The sequence below is a fragment of the Ochotona curzoniae genome, unplaced genomic scaffold, assembly GCF_017591425.1.
Source record: "Ochotona curzoniae isolate NIBS_2020 unplaced genomic scaffold, NIBS_Ocur_1.0 contig_3498, whole genome shotgun sequence".
Classification (NCBI taxonomy): Eukaryota; Metazoa; Chordata; class Mammalia; order Lagomorpha; family Ochotonidae; genus Ochotona; species Ochotona curzoniae.
In genome coordinates, this window is record NW_024465885.1 from 47,268,927 (window position 1) to 47,284,493 (window position 15,567).

The window sequence follows — 15,567 nt, forward strand, 5'->3', positions numbered from 1 at the left end:
CTTCCTGTCCATGTATGTGCCAGGGAAAGTAGTGGACGATGGCTCGAGCAATCACGTTTCTGACACTTACCTGGGAGGCCTCAATGAAGCTCTTGGCTTTGGTCTGGCCCATTCAAAGCCATTGCAGCAGTTTGGGGAATGAAACAGCAGATGGAAAATATATCTCTCCACCTCCATCCCCTTGTAACTCTGCCTTTCAAATAAATAAGTAAATAAGCAAATAAATAAATTTTTAGATAGATAGATAATTATACTTCAGGGTTGTATATTCTGCCACTAGAGCATAAAAATAGTCACCAAAGTATGTAAGGAAAAGTGACTAGTTTCCTAAAAAATCTTTGTTTACAAAACAAAGGAGCTCGCCAACACAGTAGCCTAGTGGCTAAAGTCCTCGCCTTGAATGCACCAGGATCCCATATGCAAGCAGTTTTAATGCCCGTAGCTCCACTTCCCATCCAACTCCCGGCCTGCGGCCAGGGAAAGCAGTCAAGGACGGCCCAAAGCCTTGGGACCCTGCACCCGCGTGGGAGACCCGGAGGTGGCTCCTGGCTCATGGCTTCAGATCAGCTCAGCTCCAGCTTATGCAGCCACTTGGAAAGTGAACCAACAGACAGAAGATCTTTCTCTGTCTCTCTCTATATAAGTCTGGCTTTCCAATAAAAAATAAATGAGCAAAAAGGAGCAGGTTCATGGATCTTAATGTGCCAAGTGAATGCGAGCATGTGTGAAGGACTGGCAGTAGAGTGACATTTGGGTGACAGAGTTTTAGGTGTTCTATAGTGTTCTATAGGTGTTCTATAGTGTTCTATAGTATTCTATAACTGAGAAAAGCAGTGAAGAGGAAGCGTTTCGGCAAAGCAAGAAAAGCCTGCTGCTTGTGGTGCTGGCGTCTCGTATGGACCATCTGCTCCACGTTCAGCCCACCTCTTTGCTAATGGCATGGGAAAACAGCCTAAGATGGCCCGAGTGTCTGGGTGTCTGCTACCCACATCGGAGACTCAGAGGCAACTCCCGGCTCCTGGATTTGGCCGTGTCGAACCCTGGATGTTATGACCATCTGGGGAGTGAATCATCATCATAGAAGATGTCTTTTTGTAACTCTGCTTTTCAAGTAAGTAATTAAGCCTTTTAAAAAAATGAAGACAATGAAGAGGTCTGTTTACTTAAATGACAAGAATGAGTCAATTTTAGTGCTATATCTGGTAGGAATACATTCTAGGGCCCAGCGTGGTAGCCTAGTGGCTAAAGTTCTCACCTTGCACACGCCAGGATCCCATATGGGTGCTGCATGTGGCCTGGGAAAGCAGTCGAGGATGCCCCAATGCTTTGGGACCCTGTACCTGTGTGGGAGACCCAGAAGAAGTTCCTGGTTCCTGGCTTTGGATCGGCATAGCACCGGCCATTGTGGTCACTTAGGGAGTGACTTATCGGATGGAAGATCTTCCTCTCTGTCTCTCCTCCTCTCTGTATCTGACTTTCCAATAAATAAATAAATCTTAAAAAAAAAAAAAAAAGAAAATGTAAAATTTGACAGAAAGTGAAAGAGAAATAAAAAGCCACCAACAGACAGAGAAAAATCTGTAATGAGACCAAAGATTTTAATTGCACAACTAACAAAGCTGATAATGGATATCTATAAAACTCTACATCCCACAATGGCAGACTAAACAGTATTTTACTTTGCTTTGATTCAAAAAGATAGATTTGAGAGGCACAGTGTCAGAAACAGAGAGAGAGAGAAAGATGGATAGATGGATGGATAGAGAGAGAGACATCCCATTGTTGGTTCAATCCCTAAGTGCCCAGATGACTGGGACTAGCCCACGGGGAGCCAGGAACTCAATTCAGGTCTCACCGCTGGCTGGCGGGAACTCAGCCCCTGGAGCCGCAGCCTGCTGGCTCCTAGTGCCTGAAGCAGCAGGGAGTTGGAGTCAGGAGATACAGCCAGGAAGCCAGCCCACACACTCATCCGGGACATGGCCTCTCAACCGTCAGAGTCCCACGATGTTCAGTCTGCAGCTGCATTCGTACGGGATGAGATGAGGCCATCCAGAGAATCGAAGCAAATTGTAAAGGATTTTGTACAACCGACAAATGTTTTCCAACCACAGTGAAACTACTGGAATTAGTAGGAGAAACTAATCATATTTATATGCTGAGCAACACATTCCTAAATCACACATGCTAAGGCAAAAAAAAAAAAAAAAAAATTAGAAATCTGTCGGATGGGAGAGGCATTCAGCCCAGATGTGAAGATGCCACTGGGTCACCTATTTTGAGTTTTGACTCTGCCCTGCTGCCTGTGTAGGAACCATGGGTGCTGTTCTAGGGTCCCACTGTGGCCTCGCCTGGCTCCAGCCGCAATAAGCATTTGGACAGGGGGGTAGAAGCTCAAGTTATCTGTTGTCTCTCTCCTTCCAATGAAAAAACAAGAGAGAAAAGAAATTGCAGAAAGATATTTTGAATTGGAATAATAATTTTTTAAAACATCACATAGATAACGTGTGAGATGTAGTTAGAACAGGGCCTAGGACAAATTTACTGCTTTAACTCACAAACCAGAAGGGGAGTTGAAAATCAGTTATCTAAACTTCCATGTGAAAACACTAGAAAAATAAACCACATTTAACCCAAGAAAGATAGAAGCAAAGAGATAATTAAAATAAAAGTATCAGGGGCCCAGCACAGTAGTCTAGTGGCTAAGGTCCTTACCTTGCATGCACCAGAATCCCATATGGACGCCAGTTCATATCTCGTATGGGTTTCACTTCCCATCTAGCTCTCTGCTTGTGGCCTGGGAAAGCAGTCGAGTAGGGTCCACGGCCTTGGGAACCTGCACTAGTGTGGGAGACCTGGAGGAGGCTCCTGGCTTTGGATCAGCAAGCTCTGGCCCTTATGGCCCCTGAGGGAGTAAACCAGCAGATGAAAGATCTTTCTATCTATCTTCTTCTGTGTATATCTCCTCCTCTCTGACTTTCTAATAAAAACAAATAAATCTTAATAATAAATAAAAAATAATAATTAAAATATTAAAAGTAAATAAATCTCAATAATACATAAATCTTTAAAATATAAAAAATATGTATATAATAAAATATGAGTAGGGCCTGGCATGATGGCTCAATGACTAAATCCTTACCTTTTAAGCTCCAGGATCTCATGTGTGTGCCAGTTCGTGTCCCAGCTGCTCCATTTCCAATCCAGCTCCCTGCTATGGCCTGGAAAAGCAGTAGATGATGGCCTACACCCTTGGGACCTTGCAGGCACGCGGGAGATCCTGAAGAATCTCCTGGTTCCTGGCTCCTGGCTTCGGACTGGCTTAGTTCCAGCTGTTGCAGCAATTTGGGCAGTGTACCAGCAGATGGAAGGTCCTTCTGTCTCTTCTCTGCATGACTATGATCTGCCTTTCCAATAATTACAAAAAATTTTTCAAAAAAAAATAGAGTAGGATGTTGAACTTATCTGCACAATAAGATGCTGGACTCTATGCTTTGTAGATGCTTGCAAGGAAAAAAAATCTCAACTGAATTTGATCTGTGGTAATGCAACAAGATGGAAGAATCCACCATGGGGGGGAGGGAAGCGGGTTTTGGGGAGGGGAGGGGGGAATCCCAGTGCCTGTAAAACTGTGTCTCATGATGCAATGTAATAAAAAAAAATTAGAGTAGGAGTTTGGTGCTGAAGTGTAGCATGGTAGAGCTGGTGCCTGTGATGCTGGCATGATGTATGGTTGCCAGTTCAAGTCTTGGCTGCTCCACTTCCCATTCAGCTCCCTGCTTGTGACCTGGGAAAGCAGTGGAGGATGGTCCAAAGCCTTGGGACCCTGTACCCCTGTAGGAGACCTGGAAGAAGCTCCTGGTTCCTAGTTTTGGATAAGTTCAGCTCTGGCCATGGACAGAAGTAAACCAGCCATTTGGGAAGTGAACCAGCAGATTAAAGATTTCTCTCTTTTTCTAACTGTACCTTTTCTAACAATTTTTTAAAAGAAAAAAAAAGTACAAATTGGTGAAAAACTGACCACCAGGAATATCAATCAGATTAGAAATTGGTCTTCTGAAAAGATCGATAGGAATCATACAACATTTCCAAGATGGAACCAAACAAGAGGAACTGCAAGCGATCGGTGGCGCTTGTGACCACAGCACCTCACCTCGGGTGCAGAGGTGAAGAAAGCCAGAGCAGGGAATTAAACAGAGCAGCTTCATTCACCAGTGTAGGTGAAATGCAGAAAGACTTTAAAGAGCCCGCTCTTCAAGACTGCTAGAAGCAGTATCATATGTATTACCAAGTCTACTAAGCAATTAGAATCTGTTATTAAAAGCAGTACCTCAATAAAAGCTTCAGCATGAGATGACGTCACTGAGACATTTTTCCAGATATTTAAGGAAGAAACAATGTCAATATTACTTCACCCTTCAGGGGAATGAGAAAAAAGGGGCTATTTTCTAATCGATTTTTGAGGCTTAGGCAACCTCTTTTCAAATTTTATTTATTTGAAAGGCAGAATTACAGAAAGGCAAGGACAGAGAGAGAGCAAGAGGGAGAGAGAGAATCTTTCATTTGCTGCTCCACTGCCCAAATGGCTGTAACAGCTAGGACTGGGTCAAGCTGAAGCCAGGAGGCAGGAGCTTCTTCACACTTCTCTCGTGGTTGAGGGAGCCCCCCGAAAGCAGGAGGCTGTCCTCAGCTGCTGTCCCAGCACGTTGTCCAGGAGCTGGGTCAAAGGTGGGACAGTTCTTCAATGCAGAAGACAGGGCTGGAAACAGAACTGACCCAGCAATTGCAACCACCAGCATATGCATAAGCTGATTGGGGTGATGGATTGTGCCAGATCCTGTACTGGCAAGCACACACCAGAATCAGGTCTGGGATCACCTCAGACGAAGTTTATTTGGGGAATCCCCCCAACTGAACTGCTGATCTCAGAACCCCAATCATGAAGAGAAGTGCAGGTCCATGGTCTGACCATGGAGTGCATGTGTCAAAGCTGAGCTTCAGTGGCTGAGACGGAGCAGTGGACAGCACATCCAGGTGCACACGGAGGATATGGCTGTCCATCGGAGCCTGCTGAGGACACCTGGCTCCACAACAGAGGACGGAGGATGGAACAAATCGATCATCTACCCCAGCCACGTGTTGACGGTGAAAATATAGGCAAACAGAGACTCTAAGGCGGACTATGTCAGCCAGTAGATTCTGGAGAGATTTCATTGTGCTTGAAATGGCGAGACTGGCAGCAATTCAGAACTGCTGATCTATGTAAAGCACTTGAGCAGTGCCCTCAGAGCATGCCCCACATCGGGGACCGCAGGATGGTCAGGAGGCTGGGTGAGGCCTCTCCGTTTTTCTTTTCCCTTTCTCCAGATACAGGAAGTAAAAAGAGAATGTGGAAACAATGGTCTTACCCACTTTCCTGTAGCCCTTGACCCTTTGTGCCCTAATCAACTATGTAAATAAAGATCATCAGAATAAAATTATAATAATAATAAAAAGTGGGCAGCTCAAACTGGCACCCATATGGAATGCCTGTGCTATAAGCAGTAGCCTCATCCACTATGCCACAACACTGACCCCAGCATAAATAGCTTTGGTACAGGAACATTACAAGGAATGACACTTACCGACCAAGCTTCTGGTGAACATAAAAATTCTTTTAAAAAACTTGGTAAATTAAATCCAGCAATTTATGGCAAGGTTGACATATCAGGAGCCTGTGTTGTGGCACAGCAAGTTAAACTTCTGCCTGTGACACTGCCATACCATATCAGAGCATGGACTGAAGTCCCAGTTTCTCCACTTCCTCCTCATGTACCTGGAGGAAGGCAGTAGAGGGCGTCCCAGTGTTGGGCTCCTGCACCCACACTGGGAGACCTAAACAGACCTTGTAACTTCTGCCTTTTTCTGGCCCAGCCCCAACCACTGTCATCCTTTGGAGGGTAAAGCAATGGATGGACGATATCTTTCTCTGTCACTCTGCCTTTCAAATACATAAAATACACACAAATCTTAAAATAAAAGGTTAGTATATCATGACCCAGTGGGTTTATTTCAGGAGTACAAAATCAGCTTAACATTTGAGAAGCAATTATTAACAGAAAACCATGTCGTCATCTCAACAGAGAAATTGCTCCGTGAAGTTCCAGCCTGTCCACGCACTGTGCTGAATTTGATTCAAACAAGCCCTTTCAGAGCCCATGGCTAGTACCACTCTGAACTGTGAGTGGTGAAAAGTTGAGGATTTTCCCCTCAGGGATGAGAAGAGACAAGATGGCCCCTACTACCGTCGCCTGCATTCCGATGCAGCCCCCGAGGTTCCAGCAAGTACAATGAAAGGACATGCAGAGCAGGGCAGACCTTGAGGCTGGCATCAAGTTGCCTGTTTTCAGTATCAGGGGCTCAACTGATCCGAGCTGCTGCCAACACACACCTTGGGAGGCCGCAGGGATGCCTCGAGTTGTTGAGCTGCTGCCATGTACCCGTGAGCCTGAGATCAAGTTCCTGGCTCCTGGCTCTGGGGTGACACAACAGCCAGCAGTTGTTTCATGATCGTGGGGGGCAAACTGGCAGACGGGAGCACTCTGTCCATCAGTCAAATAAATAGACAAAAACAAAAACCATATAAAAGAAGAATATCCAAATTATTCACTGAAAAAAATTTAGAAAATCCAAAGAAATGTACAGTTTATAGAATTAATTAGTGAATTCAACAAAACCAGAGGTCACATGGCCAACACAAAAAGAGCTGGTGGACTGTAAATATAATTTACAGTAACATTTTCTAAATACTAAGTATGTAGGGATTAAGTTAGCACGGTCACTACACTGAACACGAAAGTGTCAAGGCCGAAATATAGACACTTGTCGGCTTTGGATAAGGCTACATCCAGATAAACTCATCTTAGTCTGAACATATCTTAACATGCAAGCGCATTGAATGCTCCTGACCCACTGCGTCTCCTGGCTCAGCCACACAGCACACGGCAGCATCCTGTGTCCCGTGTGACCGTGGGGCCGCGAGGAACTGCGTTCTGCTCCTCCCCACTGTCGACAGACAGGACTGGACTGCACAGCACCAAGCCTAGACAGGAGCCCAAGTCCAAACTCTGTCCTCCCTCCTGCTCAGACTAACCTAAGTCAGGAGCGGTCTCTAAACGAGGGGATGTTGCGTTAATGCGTTGGAAGGCCCAACTCCATTAACATGCAGTTAAACACGGAGCATCGGCCTTTAGCTGGATCACACTCTGATTTATTTCCTTCCTTCCTTCCTTCCTTCCTTCCTTCCTTCCTTCCTTCCTTCCTTCCTTCCTCCCTCCCTCCCTCCCTCCCTCCCTCCCTCTCTCCCTCCCTCTCTCCCTTCCTTCCTTTTTCTTTAAGATTTATTTATTTTTATTGGAAAGTCAGATATACAGAGAGGAGGAGAGACAGAGAGGAAGACCTTCCGTCTGCTGATCCACTCTCCAAGCAGCCCCCTGATCCAGAGCCAGGAGCTTTTTTGGGGTCTCCAGGGCTTTGGGCTGTCCTCAACTGCTTTCCCAGGCCACAAGCAGGGAGCTGGATGGGAAGTGGGGCCGCCAGGGATTAGAACCGGCACCCACGTGGGATCCCGGCGTGTTCAAGGCGAGGAGTTTAGCTGCTAGGCTACTGTGCCAGGCCTCACACTGCGATTTCATGTGCTCTAGTAGATCTCTGCAATGACTTGGTGCTTGGTATTGGTGATGGGCTTTGATCCACAGTAACATTTGTTTATTGGATTTTGCCTTGGTTTTGTCTCATGGACCCAGTTTTGCATCACGTGGAGACACGTGGGTTAGCCTGTTGGCAAATAGGAGAACACTGGGAGTTTCCGGTTGGCCCTCTTGGACCTTGTGAACTCTGGAACATTTGTTTTGCCTTCTGAAGTTTTATTTATTTGTTTGAAAGGCAGAGTGATAGATGGAGGGAGAAGTAGACAGAGATATTTCCTGTCTGCTGGTTCACTTCCTGGCTGGAACTCAATCCTAGTTCACCCCGTGGGTGACGGGGACTCGACTGGAGCCCTCCGCTGCTGTCTCCTGAGTGCACACCAGCAGGAAGCTGGCATCTGGAGCAGCGCCAGGCAGTGGACCCAGGTGCTTCCTTCCATACGGGTGGCAGGGGGCCACAGAATGGTGTAACTGCTGAGCCAAATATTGGCCCTCGTCTGTTTCTCATTGCATGACTTTCATGGCAGCATGATGTGTGGGCTGCTTAATTCTGCCACCCTGGTCATCTTCAGCTCCATGACTGTGCTCAAAGCACCCAGCCTTGTACTCGACACAAAATAGAGGCTCAACAAATGATGTTTGGTTTTATGAAGTCCAGCTTTAAGCTTGCAACTTGTCTTTATAGCACCCTGGTATGATACACTTTTGAGTCATCTGCTATAAAATGCTTTATGTGAGAAATGATCTTCATGAAAGCTTTTTCCTTTCCCTCAGATTCTCATCCCCCCCTCAGCTGGCTTTCCTGATCACTCACATGTTTAGAGCTGGATGAACGGGTGAGCCAATGGACATAGGAGGGAAACACGCTGGGGCACTGATGTGAGCTTTCTGGGGCAGGGTCAGTGGCCGCTCTCTTCCTGCCCTGGAGTTCATCAGGCTGTAGCTGGCATGTTTTCACGCAGTCTTCTGCTCTGGTCTCAAACACTGTCAGGCCTGCAGTCTGATCCTCACGTCTCAGTCCCCAGGACCACTCAGATCACCTTCCACAGTGCACACACTCAGTTACCGTATGTTAAGGTGTTTATTGCGTTTCCTTGCCATTCACTCACTTTGTGAATTTTGGTGGCTGAGTCTCTGACGCATGGTGTGAGGGAGTCAGATTAGGCAGAAAATGAGCCCCAGTTGGACAAAGTGACACTGTTTCTGGTCCCATGTGTTTGGGTCATTCACTGTCCTCACATCCTTGGGGGGAGGGAACCCTTGTAAACAAAATTATAGATGGTGCATCACATTTGGGGTAAATAATATCATTCCTTTTGGGGATCCAGTGATCAGAAAATAGGCTTTATTCTAATAAGGGCATCCTGAATACTATGGCAGAATTAGTTCCTGGATATTCTAGTTTAATATTTTAAAACTTTTGTTGGGCCCGGCAGCGTGGCCTAGCGGCTAAGGTCCTCGCCTTGAATGCACCGAGATCCCATATGGGCGCCGGTTCTAATCCCGGCAGCTCCACTTCCCATCCAGCTCCCTGCTTGTGGCAGGAGAAAGCAGTCGAGGACGGCTCAAGGCTTTGAGATCCTGCACCCATGTGGGATACCCGGAAGAAATTCCTGGATCCTGGCTTCGGATTGGCATGGCATAGCATCGGCCGTTGTGCTCACTTGGGGAGTGAATCATTGGACGGAAGATCTTCCTCTCTGTCTCTCCTCCTCTCTGTATATCTCACTTCCCAATAAATAAATAAATCTTTTTTTAAAAAAACCTTTCGTCTTATGACTTAAGAATATTGCAAAAATGGTGAAGCTAGGATCCCTTCTGTATTTATCTTAAAGAGAGACATACCTGCAAATTGTGGAGCCGGGGACTACTGGGAGTCCTGATCCAGAGCCCGGACATGGCTGGAGGTACCGTCCACACGGTTGATAATACGGCCCAGAAATTGGGTCATAGGAAGAGGTTGAAAGAAGGCTCAGCAAGCAGGAAGGGCAGCTGAAGGCTTCCCCGGAACCTGGGCAAGGAAAGAACCAAGCAGATGAGAGGAGCGACCACTAGGCTTTCTGAGACTTCCGCTACATCTGCTTATTTCTCCAGAGAAGGGAGTGGGAAGAGGCCTCTGTGATATGCTGAACAGTCAAGGGCTCAGGGTGCTGGACAGAGCTAGAGGAACCTACGTTCCATTTTCTCCTTCTGACTATGTATAGTTCATTGCAGAAAATTTGAAAAAAAATCTACAATTGTGACACCCAGGGGTAAATCTTACAAAGATTAATTTTATTACATATTTTTATGGCAAAGTTGAACACCTATAAAAAAGACACTTTTAAATTTCTTTTTTTTTTTTTGAAGAGTGATGATTATATGCAACTGTTTATTTAAATTTCTTTTATTGTTTAACAGAAGTGAATATTTTTCACATTGTGAAATGTTGTTATAGGATGTTCTTTCCATACATTGGTATGCTACATTTTTTAGAGAGAGAAACCAGATGGAAAGTGGAACAGTTGGTGGGCCCAGCATGGTAGCTTAGAGGTTAAAGTCCTCGCCTTTCACACTCCTAGATCCAAAATGGGTGTCAGTTTGTGTTCTGGCAGTCCCACTTCCCACCCAGCTCCCTGCCTGTGGCCTGGAAAGCAGTCAAGGACGGCCCAAAGCCTTGGGACCCTGCACCTGCGTGGGAGACCAGGGACAGGATCTTGGCTCCTGGCTCCGGACTGGCACAGCTTTGGCTATTGTAGCTACTTGGGGAGTGAATCAGTGGATGGAAGACCTTCCTCTCTGTATATCTGACTTTGCAATAAAAATAAAATAAATCTTTTTAAAAAGTGGAGCAGTTGGAACTCATGTTAAAAATCTGATACGGGATACTGGTGTTGCAGTTGGTGACTTTGCCCACTGCAGCACAACATTGGTTCTCATATATTAAAGTGACACCTCTACCGGTGGACATTTACGTTGTTTCCAAGGTTTCACTTCGGGGGTGTCCATCACTGGGAGTCACACGGAGGATGGGCATTGGTCTGGGGAAACACAGTGGATGAACAGTTACAAGACATTTGCCCTGGTTCAGGTAAGGCGAGCACCACTTCCTTCCAACATTTGGAGGGTTGTTTTTTTTTTTTTTTAAGATTTACTTATTTTTGGGCCCGGTGTGGTGGCGCAAGTGGTTAAAGGTCCTCGCCTAGCACGCCCGGGATCCCATATGGGTGCCGGTTCCATCCCAGCAGCCCTGCTTCCCTTCCAGCTCCCTGCCTGTGCCCTGGGAAAGCAGTCAGGACGGCCCAAAGCTTTGGGAACCTGCACCCGCGTGGGAGACCCGGAAGAGGCTCCTGGCTTTGGATCGGCATAGTATCGGCCCGTTGCACTCACTTGGGGAGTGACTCATCGGACGGAAGATCTTCCTCTCTGTCTCTCCTCTTTGTATATTGCCTTTCCAATGAAAAAAATAATAAAAATAAATCTAAAAAAAAAGATTTATTTATTTTTATTGGAAAGTCAGATGTACAGACAGGAGAGACAGAGAGGAAGATCTTCCATCTGATGATTCACTCCTCAAGTGAACACAACGGCCAGTGCTGCGCTGATCTGAAGCCAGGAGCCAGGAGCTTCTGTCCGGGTCTCCCACGCAGGTGCAGGGTCCCAAGGCTTTGGGCCGTCCTGGAGTGCTTTTCCAGGCCACAAAGAGGAGCTGGATGGGAAGTGGAGCTGCCGGGTTTGGAAGAGGAGTTATACTTGGTCTTTGAGGTCTAGGAACTAAGGGTGAAACCTGCCAGGAAATTGACTCCACACTGTGTAAGGCTGCTTTGCTGTAGCAATCAGCAAGCCAGGACCACCCGGGCAGCCTGCGGTGGTAGTGAGGTTCCCATTACCGAGGTTGTTCAATTAAGCCCCCTCAAAATCACATTCACACACTTTAGCAGTAAGATTCGGGAGTTTTGAGACTACTACAGAAGTTATTTATTTAACGATTTGTTTCTAGAAGGGGAAGGGGGCATTGGGAAAGGTTCCGGAAGAGGCCCCTGGCTTCAGATCGGCATAGCATCGGCCGTTGCGCTCACTTAGGGAGTGAATCATCGGATGGAAGATCTTCCTCTCTGTCTCTCCTCTCTGTATATCTGCCTTTCCAATAAAAAAATAATAAAAATAAATCTTTAAAAAAAATAAAAAAGTGAGCAACTGCACCGAATCCGCTTCTTGACACCAGGGTCTGACACTGACACAATGATGTACAGTGTACAAGGCTTCAGGAAAACTGGGAAATGGATTCAGGGTCCGCAGTGACCCCTGGGGTTCCCACGGCGGGCATCTGTGCTGGCTTCGGTTAGCCGTGTGATAAACTCCCACCAAGTAGCTGGCCTAAACAGCAGAAATGAGCTATCCATAGTCCTGGAGGCTGGCCACCGCAGCTCCAGGTGGGCAGCAGAGAGGGGCAGGCCTCCTTGCCACCTTCCAGCAGGCCCTCTGATGCTGTCTTCATTGCATCCTTTGTGTGTGTGTGTGTGTGTGTGTGTGTGTGTGTGTGTTACAGAGATCGCAGTTAGGCATCACCACAGAGACCCACTTTCTATCAGTGTTGTCCAAGTAAGAATCCGCTCCCAGATCATCTGCCATCTCCATGTGCCGCAAAAATCATGGCCCTCCTATTAGCAACCATGCTTGGATCTGAACCCGATTTTTCACCTGCTTCCTGGCGTTCTGTCAGCCCTGTTGTCCCACCCATGGGACAGGGCCACAATGTTGCTGCGAGGTAGACACCTTGTCTAAACTGTGGGATACAGTGGAGGCTGTTGGCGGATCACTTCTTGGGGAATTTCCAGGAACTCTCAGTGCAGCCCATAGGGAGGAGGCGTTCCGAACACAGCCAGCATTTACTCAACCTTGTCCGCCCCAAGCTAGCCTCCATTCCACAGTCTTCCCGCCCCCAGGTGTTCACGTGTGTGGTGCCAGCCCCACTTTACTGACTAGTGTTTAGGGAAAGCCCATTTATAAAACCACTTTACAGCGTCCATCCCGGACAAGATGGCCCACTGATGAGCGCTGTGCTTGTTGTCCTCTGCGGGGAAAGTTTGCAACCTTCCAGACACAACGCCAGCCACGCCTCTCATCCTTGTCCACCGCTTTAGACGCTCTGACTGCAGACAAGGGCCTAGCTCTTGAGCTAACTGCCAGTGTCCGTCCATTACTTAGAAGACTCATTATGCAAGCTGCCTCCATCACTAGCAATTAAAAAACAAAACCAAACCAAACCTGGACGTGCTGTTCCTGGGAGGGATTCCCAGATTCGGAGAAGGGAAGCCCTGGGCTGGGAAAGGCTGGAGGGGCGGGGCACCGGGGGAGGGACAGGGGGAGGGAGTTGGTCTTGCAGGTGAAGTTTGAGCTTGGGAAGCACCAGGTAACAACTTAAAAAAAAAATGAGTAGAGGCACTCTCCCAGTTCGTCTTTCTCAGACACAAAGCTGAGTGTAATTCTTTAGTAGGGCGAGTTTGAAATCACCAGTAATCACACGTTTGCCAGTGTCCCCCAGCTGCAAATCTATTTAAGCTTCAGTATGATTCCTCTCCGGCTTTGCTAGTTTGAGCACCTGCCTTGGCATGTCAACGTCCTAACTGTAGGAGGGCAACGTCAGCTGCAAACGGACAGGGGATGGAGACGCTTTTTTACACTTGGAAGACTGTATCTGCGGCTACCTCAGTTTAAGAAGGATTTGACAAGGACACTCTCACGGTAAAATCAGGCTTAGACGCGAAGCCACAGATGAGTGCCGTTCGGCGTGAAATCGCGCGTGTGCAGACGTGCCACTGCCTTAGGGCTGGCACCGAAGCCAGCACCGCATCCTGGGGTTGTTAAATACCTGAACGGCTGCTCCAGAATCAAGACAAACGCGAGCTAGACTATTAGCGAGGAGCTTTTGATGAACACCAAGTGGGCTCATCAGGAAACCGAACAGGAGTCTGCAAAGACGAGGGGGACGGAGCCGCCCGGCGTCCACCCGCGGGGCCTGCCGACCCGGGGCTGCCCGGGGAGGGAGCCTGCTCGGCCTAGCCAGGTCCTCATGGCGGCTCCGGCCGTCAATCCGGGCGGCGGGTCCCACGTGGCAGGGCTCGGCCGGGGTGTCAGCCGCAGGGGCACCCCGGGATTCCTGAGGCGGGGAGCGCGCGCGGGCGGCCCCACCTTGCCCGCTTCCCTCACGCACTCGGCGGCCCTTCGAAGAACAGGCCCCTCGCGCGGACGTGCGCGCCCCCCGGGAATGCAGGCGGCCGCCGCGGGAGCCCCGGGCGCGCGGGGTGGGCTCCCCGGCACCCCCCGGCGCAGGCGGGGCTGCGGGCGCCCGACGCGGAAGCGCGGCAGGCCGCGCGCGCTCCCCGGGCCGCAGTCGGCGCGGGCGCGGGGCGGAGCTCGCGCGCGGACCCGGCCGCCCCGCCGCCGCCGCCGCCGCCTCGGCCCCCCTTCCCGGCCCTCCCTTCCTCCCCTCCCCGCCGCCCGGCCGGCGCCCCGCCCTCGCGCGCCCCTCCCCCGGCGAATCACGCGCCCTGCGCCGACTGCCGTAGCCGGCCCGAGCTCCCAATTTATCCTTCACGTGACCCGAGGGGGGTGGGGTGGTTGGCCGCGGACGGAGGAGGGAGAGGCCGAGGGGGGAGCGGAATCGGCCGTTTCCCGGGCAACAGGCCCCGCCCTCCGGCTTGGGGCCGGGGGGAGCGGGGCGGGAGGAGGACGTCAGCACGTCAGCCGGGGTTTTGCGTTTTGATTGACAGTTGCTATAGCGACCGGGTCGGTCCGTCGCCATTTTGTTGGTTGGTTTTTTTTTAAACCCTTTCGCTTCCCGCCCGAATAATAATAAAAAGCCCCATTGGAGTGAGGCGGGGGTGGCGGCGGCAACCGCGGCGGGGGGATCCGGGGAGACTGCTGCCGTCGCTGCTGCGGATCGCGGCCCAGGTCGGGCTCGGGGAGCGGACACCCCGAGCGGGGGGTGCGGGCGCCGCCGCCGCCGCTCGTGCTGCTGCTGTTCCTGCTGCCGCTGTGGGTGCCGCCGGCGGCCAGCGAGCGAGCGAGCGAGCGGGCGAGCGAGCGCGGGCGGGACCGGAGCGAGTGTGAGAGAGGGAGCGTGTGCGTGCGTGTGTGTGAGTGTGCGGGTGTCTGTCTGTCTGCGCGGGCGGCTCGGGCGCTCCTGGCGGAGAAGCCGCCGCCGCCGCCGCCGCCGCTCGGGCCCCGGCGCTCCTCGCTGCGCAGGTTTGGAGCGCGCGCCATTTTGTGAGATTTTTTTTGACAAAATCGTCCTCGGGAAGAAGCCGCCGCCGGCAGCGGCCGCCCCTCGGCGCCCGGCCTCGTCACCGCCCTCCAGCGCCGGGCCGGGCCGGGCCGGGCCGCGCGCGAGCGGCGCCCGCCGACGGGACTCGGGGGTCCGGGGACTGCGGTATTTGCCGGGGAGGGCGGGCCCGTCGCCTCCCCGGCCCCCCGGGCGCCGCTGGAAGCGCGAGCCGGAGCGAAGACTCGGAGCGGGCTGCGGCGCGCTCCGGAGCCGGGAACGCCGGGGGCGGAGAGAGAAGGCGGCCGGGGCGGCGCTGGCTGCGGAGGCCGCGCGCGGCGGGAGCCCCGAGGCTGAGACTCACCGGAGGGAGCGGCGCGAGCGCCCCGCCATCGTCCCGGTGAGTGTCCGGCCCGGCCACCCGCCGCGGCCACGGGCTGGGCCCCGGCCTCGGGCCTCGGGCCCCGGGCCCCGCCCGGCCCGGCCCGGCGCTCGGCTCCGCGGCGGCCTGCTGCTGCAGCCGGGCCCGCGCCGAGGCCGCCCGGGCGGAGGGAGGGACCTGCCATTTTAGGAGGAGGCGCCGCCGGCCTGGGGCCGGCCGCCGGGGGAGGGAGCCCGGAGGCCCCGGTCCCGGAGGAGAGG

At 51.0% G+C, this 15,567-nt stretch overlaps 1 protein-coding gene and 1 long non-coding RNA gene across 6 annotated transcripts in view; one reads left to right on the plus strand and one right to left on the minus strand.

The window, feature by feature from the left end:
- Positions 1-6,483: 6,483 nt before the first annotated feature.
- On the minus strand, positions 6,484-15,364 carry LOC121156831. Of its 2 annotated transcripts, none has more exons than XR_005883926.1 (3): positions 15,290-15,364; positions 9,528-9,693; positions 6,484-6,578 (listed from the first exon to the last, which is right to left on the minus strand). It is a non-coding gene; the product is annotated as an uncharacterized LOC121156831 (long non-coding RNA). The 2 variants fall into 2 exon arrangements; XR_005883925.1 differs by lacking the exon at positions 6,484-6,578 and adding an exon at positions 8,502-8,722.
- DYRK1A (dual specificity tyrosine phosphorylation regulated kinase 1A) overlaps positions 14,535-15,567 on the plus strand; it is a 130,234-nt gene continuing 129,201 nt past the window's right edge. Inside the window, exon 1 of one of the 4 annotated variants that reach the window (XM_040980813.1) lies at positions 14,535-14,615. The gene's annotated coding sequence lies outside the window, so the exon portion shown is untranslated. Of the gene's footprint in view, positions 14,616-14,984; positions 15,326-15,567 lie in introns of those variants that run through there. The other 3 variants (XM_040980818.1, XM_040980812.1, XM_040980817.1) reach the window with 3 other exon arrangements.